This window comes from Natator depressus, chromosome 1 (genome assembly GCF_965152275.1).
Source record: "Natator depressus isolate rNatDep1 chromosome 1, rNatDep2.hap1, whole genome shotgun sequence".
Taxonomy (NCBI): Eukaryota; Metazoa; Chordata; order Testudines; family Cheloniidae; genus Natator; species Natator depressus.
The window spans coordinates 327710629-327726911 of NC_134234.1; the positions used below are offsets into that span (position 1 = coordinate 327710629).

At 39.6% G+C, this 16283-nt stretch overlaps 1 protein-coding gene across 2 annotated transcripts in view; it reads right to left on the reverse strand.

Moving 5' to 3' along the window:
• The window catches only part of CACNA2D1 (calcium voltage-gated channel auxiliary subunit alpha2delta 1), a 651754-nt gene that overhangs the window by 321156 nt on the left and 314315 nt on the right, over positions 1–16283 (reverse strand). The window lies entirely within an intron of this gene.

Sequence of the window (16283 nt, forward strand, 5' to 3'; positions counted from 1 at the left end):
TCCACCCCACACTTACATAATGAGTTGGGACATCATAGCCTAACCCGCATTTCACCATTCATCCCAACTAAGTCCCCAACCTGCTGTGGGGAAAGAGAACAATCTGGCAGTGAGGGAAGTAATTTCTTCCCAGCCCACTGCAAAAGGATTGATGACGTGTAATGCTCACACTCGATCATGACAAACTTCCATGGGCAGGATGTGGGTGCTGCTCCGCCTGCTCCAGGTAAAAGAGTGCTTTTCCTGCACCAGTGTGGACTTCAACAGTGTTCCCTCTCTTCCAGTCACCTGGTGAGGGATGGATCAGCATCCCCACACTGACCTGGGCTGAAGCCACAACAAGTCGGGCTCTCGCCCTTAATGGGGAACAGGTTTCCAACAAGCTAGACAACAGCCTCCAAAGCTTAATGTGCTGTGAGGTCAGGCTCATAACCTGATGGTTCCAAAGGAGGTACTTTAGCATGTGGTTTGTGAAGAGAGTTGAAAGAAGCAAAAGTTTCAGTTTCCTTCCATCCTGTTATTTCATACACCGTTGTGTACAGACACACTTGGGAAAAATGAAACTGTCTGTTTAATTAACATTTGCTGAAGCGCTAAGCCTGCAAGATGCGGACTGCATCATATGTGAATTAGTCCATTGCTACTTCTGTTTGATCCAAATAACTAGGAGTATTAAAAACGACCTTTAAGCAAATGAAGCTCTCAGAAACATAAGGACAAGTTTAACCAAGATAAGCGCATAAGGAAGAAATGAAATCCTTGTTTTGTGATATATTACATTTTGTGCTCCTTGTAGATAGCACCTACACAAAACATAAACCAATAAGGACATTTTGTCTGTTTCACTACACTTTATACAGAAAGCATGACCTACACTGTATTATGATACATTGAAGCCAGCACAAGCTCACAGATTAGATTCATGGATCAGTCAAAACTTGAGGCCTATTTTTCATATTTAACCACCACTAGATGACAAGAACAAATTGTTTTGATTCTGATTTTCAACCAAATAGCTATTTATTAACTCCTGGGCACAGGGAATTTGGATCCACCCAATGATATATGCCAGTACACTATCCTGCCATTAGGGAAGTTACAGATGGTTTCCAGCAGGTCTAAAATGGAGGGTTTCCATCCTACCCCACACCACCACCACTACCACCTTCTTCCGGTAATAATTTGGAGACTAAAATTAAACAAAGGAGGAAGTCATCATTCCCATTTGTGAGCACAGGGTTCTCTTGCAAACACAGGTCTTGTTGTACAGTCCTGAATCATGTTTATGGGAGAAATGACCTCAGGTTATTCTACATTTAAATGAGAAATTTGTACATGACCACAATGGTTTTACATATTAGTGAGACTTTCCCAGGGGTGAAACTATGATAATTCACAGCCATGAATTCCTGTTGCATAGCAAGCAATTTAAGTATCTGACAATATCAAAAACAAATGATGATTAGATTTAGGACCAATTTAGTAATGTCACTTTTCTGGCTGTACAGGTTATCCTTATCCTGCCATGCTTTCATTGACCCTATTGTCTTCTCAAGTCACATTGATTTTGTGTTATCATTTCTGCCATTTCGTTGCTAGTTTTGGATATGAAGTAATTCCTATGGGCATTAAGGGTTGTATACATTACAAACTGAGTTATGTTAGTAACTCCCCAAGATACATCTATTCAACATACTGAAATCCAATGCCTCTGATTTCCAGGTCTGTACAGAGATTTGGGCAAACACACAGATAAATTAAACATGAATATAAGCATGAGAAAACATCCACTTTCAAAATATCTGCAAATGGAATCAGTACACACATCACAGTCACTAACTTAAAAGAGGCACACCATTTTGTCTCTTACAAAACAATTCGAGAGAGGCAATCCATTGACTCCGCTGGTTGTAATCTCAGTTCACAACTAAGTGAATGTAAACTGAAGGCAAGCTTCAGGAAGCTTCCTCTCAGGAAGCACTTAACACATTATAGGATCAAGATCTTTCAGTAAGGGGGTAAAGGGAGTAAATTTCAGAGAGAATCCTGTTTTACAGCACATTAATTATTACTTTGTGTTAAACAGTGCCAACTTACTTCTGTAAACCCACTAATACAGCATATTATGCATCCATCTTTAATAGACAGCCTGAAGAGAACAGCAGCCACAGAGTAAAACATCTTACTGTTACTGCCAATTAATGAAGTTACTCCTTTGGATTACATGGTAGAGGTGTATGATCTAAAGATCCTTGGTTCAAATCCCAGCAATGACCCATGAAGAGTATAGTCCTTATTAGTCCTGATCTAAACTGTTTATTGGTGGAAAAACAGTTTCTTGACAAAGAGCTTCCCCGCCACCACTGAAAAAAATATTGCTTTCCACAGAAAAATGTTGACATTTTGAAAAAAAATGTACACCCCAAACCCTAAAATTTTCAGCTTAAACAAATTTAAAATTTTGATTCAGAAATTACCCAGGATGCTCAAGGGATTTGTAATTATGTGCCTTGTACATTCCTCCCTGACATTCATTCCGGGGGGCTCCCAAGACAGACTATGTAGTCCAGCAAGAGGGGAGACTGCAGTTTTTCACATAGGAGAATGGAGACATGAGGAACCCAAACTACAACAGCACCATGGCAGCATTTCCAAATAAAAAAAATTCAGGTTTAGGCCAAAAAATACATATTTTCTTTTCAGAACTTCATATAATATAGGAAAACAAAGTGTTATCAGTATGGTTTAAAAAAAAAACAGTCACCAGGCACAACAGAAAGAGTACTAAAGTAGCAGTTCTCAAATCCAAACAGAGCTAAACTTGTGCTGGCTCTCCTCATCACTGTATTTGCCAAAGAGATGTTATGAGATTATGAATGGGAAAGGAGACATCCATAGCAAAAATCAGCATTAAGAAGTGTCCTATACTATGAAAATATTTGAGAATCCTTTCTTTATAGAAAAAACAACAAGGATCTCTTGTGGCAGCAGAGGGGAAAAAGTAACATTCAAAAACCAGTAGGAGAACACTTCAATCTCCCTGGACACTCAATAACAGACTTAAAAGTGGCAATCCTTCAACAAAAAAACTTCAAAAACAGACTCCAACGAGACACTGCAGAACTGCAATTAATTTGCAAACTGGACACCATCAAATTAGGCCTGAATAAAGACTGGGAGTGGATGGATCACTACAAAAAGTAATTTTCCCCTCTGCTGATACTCAGACCTTCTTGTCAACTGTTGGAAATGGATGATGTCCACCTGATTGCACTGACCTTGTTAGCACTACAAAAGTAATTTCCCTCCTTTGATATTCATCCTTTCTGGTCAACTGTTGAGAATAGGCCACTTCCACCTTAATTGAATTAGCCTCGTTAGCACTGACCTCCCACTTGGTAAGACAACTCCCATCTTTTCATGTGCTGTAATATTTATACTGCTTTCTGTATTTTTCACTCCATGCATCTGATGAAGTGGGTTTTAGCCCATGAAAGCTTATGCCCAAATAAATTTGTTAGTCTCTAAGGTGCCACAAGGACTCCTTGTTGTTTTTGCTGACACAGACTAACACAGCTACTACTCTGAAACCTTGCTTTATAGAGTCACCCTATACAGCACTGGAATCAATTACTGCACAAGTTATAATGTAGTAGGATACTGTATGAATAAATTAACATAGAAAATAAATTGAAGTGTTTTAAAATATTACATTAAATTCATGTTTATCTGTTTATATATTCGACATCGCTGCCTTCACATCATCTTTTTCTACATCTTCTGTTCTATTTTACATAAAATGCTGCCAAAGCAACCTAGAAGAGGTGAAGTATAACATCATTGTTGACTGCAGTAATCCTGACAGTAATGAAAAACACCAGGAAATATGTGGATATGTAGGAAACGGGGGAAACACACACACACACACACACCCCAAACAAATATCTGGTTTCCTTCCTCTTGCTATATATCACATCAACCTTGTTTTGAACACAAAAATGGGCACAGTTTTTCAGACAATTTTTTTTTCAGTGAAAAATGGAGATTCATTTAATTAATTCATGCACATTTTGCCAAATTGCTTTGGTTGAAAAAAGCTACTTTTAAAAATGTTTCATTTTGACATTTTCAGAATAAATTGTTTCTGGTTTTCAGTTCAAAGGGATTTTTTTCTTTCAAAGTTTCCTTTAGTTTTAGAAACATTTTAAAATAGTCAAAATCTAAATGTTTAGCTTTACCAAGGGTTCATAAATGCAGGTACAATTTGCATCTCTGATCCTACAATGTACAATGCAGGGTAACAGTCATTGTGCCTGCACTGGGCCCCATGGACTTCTCTCAACAGGAAGCAGGGAGAACACAACAGTTGCTTAATACCTTTAGTCAGGCTCCACGGTATTAGCTTTTCTCCTTCAAGCAAAGTGATGTACAGTCATCTTTTTTCTTGACTGCACAGTTTAATCATTTAACTGCTTTAAGACTATGTCCACCTACATATTTTGAGATCATTTTATGTCACAAATCAGTCCCAAATATTTAGCAAATAAACAGTACACGTATGCAAGTTTTGGGAAGCATATACTTTAGTACCAAGTAAAAATGTTACTGAATTATACTGTTTTGGCTCTCTTCACATGGACATATCAAAATGGTTGAGCAAGAAAAGCTGAAATGGTCTGTTAAATGTTTAGGAAATGCCAGTCAATACTTCCCTTATTAAGTGTTGGAAAAACACATCTGGCTTATTTGCTGCCACCCTGTGCAGATAAAGAACTATTCTTTCTGTTTCCTTTAGGATCATTATGAATCAACACCTAATGGGCCCTAAGAGAAATAAGCTATCTAGCCTCAATTCACTACCTGTCTTTGTCTGACATATACTTGTCAGGCACAGTTACACTTGGCACAAAAGAAAGCTAGATGTGACCTACAATAAAGACCAGATTCCTCCATCTGTATCTTGTGGTGTCTCTAAACAAAGTATTGCTGGGTAAAAAAGGTTCTCTATCTCATAAATAAAAAACAGAGCCAACCATTACAATTAATTAGTTTTCTAATAATGCTTTAAAAGTCTTGTTTAGGTTAAATTTCAGACAGGCAAAATAAATAAGAAAAAAAGAATATCAGCTAATAACATTTTCCCCTTAATCTTTGAGTTAAAACACTGATTTGCCTCCTGTCTCTACAGCCAACTTGCAAAAGCACAATAATTTAATAAAATAAAAATGGCTAAATATACAGGAAATAACATGTGAAAATTATTCAGTTTCTAAGAAACAGGAGAAAATCAGGTTGATCTTGTTTTAAAAAAACAGGAACCTTAAGAAGAAAAAAACAGCTATTTTTAATGTGATTACTGGGCAAATAATAAAATCATAGAACCGGAAGGGACCTGGAGAGATCATCTAGTCCAGTCAAGGCAGGACTAAGTATTATCTAGACCATCCCTGACAGGTGTTTCTCCAACCTGCTCTTAAAGTCCCCAATGATGGAGATCCCACAACCTCGCTAGACAATTTATTCCAGTGCCTAACCACTCTGACAGTTAGGAATTTTTTCCTAATGTCCAACCTAAACTGTCCTCACTGCAGTTTAAGCCCATTGCTTCTTGTCCGGTCCTCAGAGGTTAAGAACAACAATTTCTCTCCCTCCTCCTTGTAACAACCTTTTATGTACTTGAAAACTGGTATCATATCCCCTCTCAGTCTTCTCTTCTCCAGACTAAACAAACCCATTTTTTTCAATATTCCCTCATAGGTCATGTTTTCTAGACCTTTAAACATTTTGTTGCTCTTCTCTGGACTTTCTCCAGTTTGTGCACATCTTTCCTGAAATGTGGAGCCCAGAACTGGACACAATACTCCAGTTGAAGCCTAATCAGCGCAGAGTAGAGCAGAAGAATTACTTCTCGTGTCTTGCTTACAACACTCCTGCTAATACATCCCAAATGATGTTTGCTTTTTTTGCAATAGTGGTACACTGTTGACTCATATTTAGCTTGTGATCATATTTAGCTTGTATCAAAACAGTGCAATAAGTTCCCTGTCAAGAGATGATCTCCAGGGGTTGTGTGGGATGTAGTCACTATTGGGTTTACCTAAAGGATATGACATACTACAGAGGAAGGATCAGTATTTCTAATGTTACATTTCGTACAATAATTTACAAAGTATTCAGTTGTTCTAGTTCTGATCCACAGCTTTTGTGAGGACCATTCTGACTATTTCGTGCACCAGGATTGTCTCTAGATCTTATTGAGACCAATACAGGGAATGGACAATGCTCCTGTTATAATGCAGACACTGGAAAATATAATGATGGAGGATTAAAGATGCTGCACATTTCTCATTACATCCATCTTAATAACCACTGCTTTTAAAACAGGAGAATTGGCCCTGTTTTTCCTGTAGGATGTATCTTTAAATTGTTTCTCTGCTCAGATTAATAATGAGGTTACCAATTTGCAGCAAGTGCAGTGGTGTTTTTTTGTGATGTGAACACCTGCCTACTGTGAAATGAACTGAGATCATTGACTAATGGTACCAGACACAGGGTGACTGGTTCACTAGAAGGCTTTATGTCAGATTGTCATCATTCCCAAGACCCATAGGCCTGATCTTTCATACACATCAAACTGTTTATGAGGTGTTAGAGGTCATTGTGTCGCTCAGAAACCTTGGTAATGAGCACATATAAATACCTAGACAAGACAGATATGCGCCCCACAAAAATCTTATTTTGAAGACCTTGAACCCAATGCTTATTATAAAGTAAGGAACCTGGGAAATGCATCTGATGAAGTGAGCTGTAGCCCACGAAAGCTTATGCTCAAATAAATTTGTTAGTCTCTAAGGTGCTACAAGTACTCCTTTTCTTTTTAATTAATTAATTTAATTTAAGGTTTCGGTTTCCAAATCAGACAATACTGGGAAGGCAGCTTCCTGTCAGATGATGGTGCATCCTCCATTTCAGTATATGATGATCAATGACAGCCTCAAAATTGTGTCTTATATACAGAGCATAAATATGCACTACCTAGTAAATCAGACATCAGGAAATTAACACCACTGTATTGATAAGTTTGTTGCTGACACCTCCTCTACTGTATGCCATAAGAATGGTCATTGTTACAGGGTTCCTAGACTAAAATGTTTCCTACTTGAAAAGATCTTTCCAGAGCATACACATACACTTTAAAATGTGTACTTTATTTTAATTTGCATTGCGCTGCTGCCAAAGTAGAGGTAATTTAAAAAAAAAAAAAAAGGCTGATTTTGTAAGCTGTTGTATCACAAAAGTATCTTAGTTGCTAAAGTCAGAGGAAAACTGTTGATGATCTCAGATACCACAGTGTGGTAACTCTTGAAAAAATATGCTTTTTTTTATGCTGATCATAATAATATACCAAGCTATTTATGTCGCCAGAAAATCAGAAATAGAAAAGAGTGACTATTTTCATCAGCCACACTGATTTAGGAACCTTAATAGGTTCCTGTACATTCTGATTTTGCATTAAACTGAGCAACAATTACCTCATGTTAGTATCAGGTTTTGCTGTAATTTAAGTCACAAGCCAGGTAGATAAAAATACATTTTTTAAAGAAAAATTTAAAAATCCAGATTTTTTTAAAAAAATACATTAATACAGATTTAAAAAAATAAACAGATATAAAATTAAATTTATAATCTATGTTAAGGCCTAAATTTACTATAATCTATTAAAATTATTTAAATTAAACACAAGAAATAATATTAAGAATAACACATTTGCTGCCAAGTTAAAGAAAGTCAAAGCACTGAACTGCTGGATGTCACTCTAAGCATCTGGAACCAGACTTGGTTGAACGGCTAAACCAGCATTTGACAGCAGTAGCAGATGCAGAGAGAATATTCTCTTCATGTCCATTGATTCAAACCGTTCAGTTCAATGTCTCGTTCATTCAAAGTTCATAAAGCAATTGTGAGCTGAAAAAGTAAGAAAGCTTGTTTTTCTCTTCCAGTCTATGAATTAAAATTAGGTCAGAGGGTGCAATCTAGTAGTTCTAAAATCTTGCACGACACGGTGACCAGAAAAAAAAAATCTGTTAAATTAATTAATTACATACAATACTTACTTTGTTTAATAAATCAGTTAGTTTTAAATGCAAAACATATTTTGATACACATTTTTTCTTATATATCTGGCACTTTTAAGGTAATTTTATGAAATAACAAAACCTGAAGATGCTGTTTGTACATTTTAACTTAATTTGAATTTCTATCCAAACAGAGTTTGACACAAATCACACACACACACACACACACACAAATATAGTAAATATGAAATGTATCATTCTCCATTTTCTAATATAAAACGGGTAAAACTTAAGAATCTGAATAAATGTAAGTTAACCTAAGCTATTCTAGGTAAATCTTAAATGTGTATAGTGTATATAGTGTATCTTCCAGGTTAGCAACAACAAGCACCAAATTTTGTGTAAAAGCTACATTTAATTGCAACATATTTTCACCAACCAATGAGAATCAACCTTTCTTTAGAAAGGTAACTTAAAAAGTACAAATACAAAACACAATTAAAGTCAATTATTTAGATCAAGGTTTCCTGCTTGCTGACTTAAATCATAAATAAAATCAGTGATTTAAATCACTTTGATTTATATCAATCCACCCTGGTCACAAATACTGCCCTGTAAAGAACTGTAAAATACACTAACATGATTGTTATTCTGTTCAAACTTTCTCTCTGGAAATGACAATGGAAAGTAGAAATCCTACTGTATAAGCTTCCACTGAAAAAATGAAGCATCCACTTTAGATATTACTTACAATTAGGCAATAGGATAAAACACAAAAGCAGATTAATGTGGTAAAATGAAAGTACTAACTACGTCCCCAAGCCCAAAAGGAACAGCTGCCACAACTGAACAAATATCTTCATAATGTCAAAACGTACACTTCAATCAGATTCTTCAGTGAAGCTTCTCCACATAATTGTTGTCTATTCTGACATATTATAATACTTTTTAATAGCCTGGGCATCTTCACACCAAGATTTCTTATTGTCCAATGTTTATGATCAAAAGCTAATCTCTGTTGAACATAAAAATAATTGTCATTACAATGAGGAAAGCTTGTTAACGTTTTAGGATTTTTTTCCTTATTGCAACTGAAAAATTACACCCAGAACTCATTGCTACCAAGTGAAGTAATTTTTATGTAAAATCCCAAAGTCCAAATATAACAATCATGTAGGGATGAAGACTCCGCTACCTCAAAAACATTACTGCCAATAACCTCTGCCACATCTGATTACGGCATCAAGATCGTCACTGTAGCAGTTATCTGAGGCGAAAATGTGTCTTCAGGTGTAAGACTCTGATTTGTGACAAGCCACAAGTGCTACAGTTAGCGCTCTGGGTCTGTCACAGAAGTTGCGGAAGTCACGGATTCTGTGACTTTCCGCCACCTCCATGACTTCTGCAGGGGCCAGTGTGGTAAACCCTGGGACAGCCACACCAGCTGCTGCTCTGGTAGCCCTCAGCAGTGGTCCCAGGGCAGGCAGAGCCACCGTGGTCAATGGCCCCAAGCAGTGGTCCCTAGGCAGTTGCCCAGAGCCCCTGGCAACTGTCCCCAGGCAGCTGGCCGGAGCAGCTGCTGTCCGCTGGCCCCAGCAGCTGGTGCCTGTGGTCCCGAGCATCCCCCAACAATGCCCCCCACACACACCCGTCACAGCAACCCTCCACAAGATTTAATTTTAGTATAAAAAAGGTATTTTTAGTACAAGTCATGGACAGGTCACAGGCCGTGAATTTTTGTTTATTGCCCGTGACCTATCCATGACTTTTACTAAAAATACCAGTGAATAAATCGTAGCCTTAGCTATAGTGTATAGCTGTATCTATGCTTTAATTATATACTATGGTATGATTACAATACAATGCTCCTGCCAGGGTATATGAAGATAACTGCCAAAACCATAATTTTGCATCATAAACCTTTTAAAATTCTGCTGACACAACTAGAATACAATGTTTTGCTCTTGCTATATTCATAAATAAATTTAATATTGATACAACACCACCTGGTAAGTGGGGAACTCATGTGTTTCTGACTGCAAAATGAAAGGATATGCACTACCAAACTGACAATCATTATCTGTGCACACCTCTCGTCTACAAGTCTCGCAGCGTTCATCCAAATGGCAGCTTTTCTTTCTTCCTGAGGATGAGATTAAACTGAGTGCATTAAGAGTGATGTCTGTTTTCAATTGTAAGCAGTAGTCCTGTTCACATGAGAAAATATATTACTCTATTGGCAAAACAAGATGGTGCAACAAGCTCCCACAGGAACAAAGGGCCATCACAAACCACACTAATTTTGGCGAGGTACTGTTATTTTATCTTGCCTTCTCTAACAAATATAAGCAACACGTGTGGCTGGCTGGATGAACAGATGTTGCTATATGTTTATATATTTTAAAAAATCCAATCCAAAACACTACTGCACACACCTCTCCCCCTGGGGAGACCATGAAAGAACAAACACGTGACAGATGTTAGTTCACATTGCTTAATACACTTAAAGGTGCTCAGATACTACAGAGATGAGCATGTTGTAAGAATCGGCATATAGATTGTGGTATATAGAAGAGAATAATTGGTAAAATCCTATGTATTCAGCAACCATTTATATGTATATGGAATTAATACTTCAAGGACACTGCAATATTTAAACAGCAAAGATTCTGATCTCAGCTACACAGGTGTAAATGCAGAATTCTCCCCAAAATGTTACTTGAGACTTAGTGATGTAATTAGCACCAGAACATCAATAATTTTAAAGAAACAACATCATCTTGATTTTAAAAATGATTCATATCGAATACCTACATTTTCTAAAGCTTCACCCTTTCAATAAGATAAACCAAGATTTAAAAATTCTATATTAAAATATTTTACACCAATTTTTCTACCTCCTCCCTCCTCCGCTTTTTTAAAACAAGGTCTTTTCAGCACAGAACCGTGAGCAAACTTCAGCATTACTACAATTAATGTGCTCAGCCCCTGACTCCTCTCATCTGTCCACACACTGCCCTTCAGATCTCTTTTGTTTCAGTGGCTTCACCATATCATGTAACTTTTAATGGGTCTGATAGCAAGCTTGCTGAAGTTATTGGAATGGCTTCAAAGGGCTTTGGAACAGGCCCTGTGTGTACATACAATAAGTATTTGTTATGACCTGGAGGTCACAAGTTACAGTATAGTAATGTCCAATATTTTTAAGCTCCAACTTTCTACAGCCAGCCCCTCCTGGACTAGATAGGCAGCCAGGAAACCCTAGCACCTCTCTCTCCTGATGTTGCACCTTGAGGGTGGAAGGTATCACATCAGTGCATCCTTGCTGTCCCCACTACACCTCCCAGCCAGGCCTCAGTGTTCCTGGCTCCACTGTAAAGAAACAGAAAAGCTTTTCATCTTACAAACTCTTATCTTAGCAAAAAATATCTTTAGAAGAAGACTCACAAATGCAAAATGACAGGCATAAAGTAGATTTTCTATGAGAAGCAGTGGTTTTAATAAAATGTTTCCAAGTAAAGTGAGTTACAGCTCACTCACTCTCTGGAGTCACTACTACAATCCCATAAACTAAGCACATGGCAAAATGGGCTGAGGGGACGGACTCTCTTAATCTGTTTTATTCAGACACTGTAATTCCACAAACTAGCTCCCCACACTGCTAATCTTTTGATCACAGTGACAGAGCATAACCAACCTGGTGTGAGTTTTTTGTTTCTTGTTTTTTAACATGACAAAATGCAATTGATTGCAAAGAAGATTTCCAGGTGGGAAAAAATGAAACTAATGTATTAACAGCTAATTAACCTCTATCATACAATACTATCTGCTTAATTAAAGTACTAATGTATGTTTATCCTAATTTACAGTCTACTAAATCCATATTTAATGATAGATATCAATATACTAAACAGAAATAAAAGCAAATTGCATGCAGATTTCATCTGCATTTTAAGTACAGGTGCCCCATACAGATCACAATTTTATTTCCATAGCTTGGATGTGAAGTCTAAACCAGGTTTGCAAGTCAAAAGTAGCTCAGCACTGCCACCCAGAACTCAGCCTCAGGAGTATGTCAATACACAATGAACTAGACTATTTCAATAACACTGCCCTATCATAACTGTATGTAGAAAATGGTATTCTGATTCTAATTGCCAAGCTCACAGATAGCTGTGACAAGCTCACATGGAGAAAGCTTTTAAGAAATAATGGACGATGCTCTAAAACCATTTATCTTTATGAAAATTAATGCATGTGTCTGCTACTGCTCTGCTAACAAGCAGCAAGCGCTGGAGCAAGATGGTGAAATCCTGCTGTATTAGTCAATCGATGAACAGATTTGAATTAGAAAATAAACAGATGACTGTATCCTCTCTTCCCTTACCTTCAGTGGTGCTCCAGACTATACAATAAGGGTGTATTCTTAAGTGGACTTCAGATTGTTCAATATAAAATGCCCTCACTGAATTCAATGGTAGGGTCCTTTGTCTGACTTGATGAAGGTGAGTTTCCCCCCTCTCCTCTTTAATAGCAAGGGAGCCTTTGAGGAGGCTTGTAGAAAGGGGGCCATTTCCCCTTTAAGACACTCACCCCAGGGTTATCTGCTCCATATAAGAAGCAGGAAACAGCCAGGGTCAGCTGGACCAGGTTGTGGAGAAATACAGGTTTTGTCATAATCCAGTGTAGCTCCTTGATCAATCTGTCAGTGAGGGGAAAAGAAATTCCCTCCCAGCCCTTCAGGCAAGACAAGATGGGTTTTTTTGCTTTACCCACAGTGGGTTTGGGACCTAGGAAAGTAGGAAGGCAGGAGTGAGGATAGGCTACCACAGTGGTCACCAACCGGCAGATCGCGATCATGGAGCCTCTGACAGTCGATCTCAGTCTCAGTCACTGAGATCGTCAGAGACTCCATGATCAACCAGTCGATCAATGGTCCGGCGGCACAGGCTCCCTGCCTGCCTTGGCCCTGCACTGCTCCCAAGCGGCTAGAATGTCCGGCAGCGGCTCCTTGGCAGGGGTGTCTCCGTGCCCTTCCCTCAACTGCAGGCCCCACCCCTGCAGCTCCCATTGGCCGGGAACTGTGGCCAATGGGAGCTGTGGGGGTGGTGCTTCCGGATAGGGGCAGCACGCGGAGCCACCTGCCCCTCCCTACCCAGGAGCCGCTGCTGGACTTGCCAGCCGTGTCCGGGAGCAGCATGGGGCCAGGGCAGGCAGGGAGCCTGCCTAGCCCCACTGCACCGCCCCCTGGGAGCTGCCTGAGGTAAGCTGCACCCGGCCAGAGCCTGCACATCAAACCTCTCCTGTACCCCAACCCCATGCCCCAGCCCTGCATCCCCCTGCACCCAAACTCCTTCCCAGAGTCTGCACCCCACACTCCCTCCTGCTCTCCAACCTCCAGCCCGAGCCCTGAGCCCCCTCCTGCACCCCGCACTCCCTCCTGCACTCCAACCCTCTCCCAGAGCCAACACCCCCAGCCCTCCTGCACCACAAACCCCTGCCCCAGGCTCAGCCCAGAGCCCCTCACAGACTCCGAACCCCTATCCCAGTCCAGTGAAAGTGAGTGATGGTACGGGAGAGTGAGCGATGGAGGGAGGGGGGATGGAGTGAGCGGGGCAGGGCCTCAGGGAAGGGACGGGGCAAGACAAGGGTGTTTGGGTTTGTGTGATTACTGTTATTTCTACATTTTCTTTGAGGTAGACCCTGGGTTGCACCTAAGGTTTGGAGACCACTGGGCTGGCATGTCACAACTCATTATATAAGCTTGTGGTGGATCTCCAGTACAAATACCACATAGGGAATGGATACAGTAATCAGATAAAATGGATTAGCAAAGGATTTAAAGGAGGCATTTTTTTAAAGGAGCAGAGAAAAGGGGTTTGGGGCTCTTACAACTGATACACCAGGGAGTCAACCCCCCAGTCTTTTATAGCTCTCCTTATCCCTCATATTGGGTTGGCAGGCCCCAGCAGTGGGTTGGCTGGGACCAGGATGGATAAGGGGAAGGGCTGAGGGCAGCCCCCCAAGTATTTGGAAAGGATTATGGAATTACCTGCACTGTACAATTTTATATGCTGGGTATTCCCAGATACTTAAAAAATAAAATTGCAGCTTAATTAAAATCACATCTAGTGCCTCCTGTCTTTCTTCAACATTGCCTGAAAGTAGCATTTACAGCTGGTTATTGATCTTCGGGTTTATTCCTACCCTTCTGTTTCCCAAAATCAACAGCAACAGTGCACCAAATGTGCCAAATTTAGTGGCAACAATAAATGGTGATCTCAGTTGATTAGAAAGGGTTGCCAGGTATCTGGTTTTCGACCGGAACACCCGGCTGAAAAGGGACCCTGGTGGTTCCTGTCCATACCGCTGACTGGACCATTAAAATTCCAGTTGGCACAGAGTTGCCAGGCTCCCTACCTGGCTCTGCATGGATCCAGCAGCCAGAGTCCTGCCTCTGCCCCAGGCGCCGGCTCCACAGCTCCCACTGGCCAGAAACCACAGCAAATGGGAGCTGCGGTGGCGGCACCTACGGGCAGAGGCAGTATTCAAAGCCACCTGGCGTCTCTGCCTAGGAGACAAGGGACATGTCGCCGCTTGTAGAGAGCTGCTGAGCTGAGCGATGCCCGGAGCCGGCACCCCTCACTTCCTCCTGCACCCCAACCCCCTGCCCCAGCCCGGAGCACCTTCCCGCACCCAAACTTCCTCCCAGGGCTTGCACTCTGCACCCCTTTCTGAGCCCCCTCCCACATCCAAACTCCCTCCTGGAGCCCACACCCCAAACCTCTCATTTCTAGCCCCACCCTGGAGCCCGCACCCTCAGCCAGAGCTCTCACCCCCTCCTGCACCCCAACCCCCTGCCCCAGCCCAGTTAAAACGAGCAAGGGAGTGATAGTGGCAGAGAGCGACAGAGGGAGGGGTGACGGAGTGAGCAGGGACGGGGCCTCGGAGAAGGGGCAGAGATGGGGCATAGGGAAGAGGAGGGGCAAGGGTGTTCAGTTTTGTGAAGTTAGAAAGTTGGCAACCCTATTCAACTCCCATTGCAGTCAATGGAAGTCTCTTGGATCAGACCCAAAATGAGCGCAAGAAGGCCTTCTCCCAGGCAGATCTCTGGCCTTGAACTTATTCAGCTTTCTGTCACATTTCATCTAAACGTTTCACAGGACTGTGTCAATTTCAGCAATATTTTTGATGGTTAAAAGTTGAAAATAATAGTTTTGGCTGTCTCATTTCGATAATGTAAAACATTTTCTTTTGATAAGGTAAATGTTTCCATTCAACTTCAACATTCCGATTCCTTTTGTTTCAATTTTTATATTCTAATAATTTATTAATATATATTGGCTGTCAATTAATCACAGTTAACTCAAGTAATTAACTAAAAACAAATTAACTTGATTAAACATTAATCATGATTAATCACAGTTTTAATCATACAGTTAAATGAATAGCATACCAATTTAAATTTATTATAAATATTTTGGATGTTTTTCTCCATTTCCAAATATATTGATTTCAATTACAACACAGAATATAAAGGGTAAAGTGCTCACTCTATTATTTTTATTACAAATATTTGCACTGTAAAAAAGATAAAAGAAATAGTATTTACCAATTCACCTCATACAAGTACAACTTACAAATGTGCACTTGTAGGCTCTAAAGTTTTACATTGTTGTATTTCTGAGTGCAGTTATGTAAAAAAAATAATTCTGCATTTGTAAGTTGCACTTTCTTTTTACAATGCAAAAATTTTTAGTAAAAATAACATAAAGTGAGCACTGTACACTTTGTATTCTGTGTTGTAACTGAAATCAATATATTTGAAAATGTAGAAAAAACATCCAAAATATTTAAATAAATGGTATTCTATTATTAACAGTTTGATGAAAACAGTGATTATTCACATTTTTTGGTAATCTCGAGAGAGAAAGAGAGGGTATATTATACTCAACAGTTTAAATGAAACATCTTGAAGACAATACCCTAATAAAAAACAAAGGATGGGAGAGATGAAAATAGAGTAATTTTTTTCTCAGTTATTTACACCTCCACACTGTACAAAAGCCTATAGCAAGTAATCTGTTACATGATGACAATATAAGACCAAAAAAAATGCAAAAATTATACCATTCACTTTTACTAGTCTTCTTGTATTTCTTTCCATGTTAGTTCTCTTGCATGAACAAGTGGAGAATCTGTACGTGT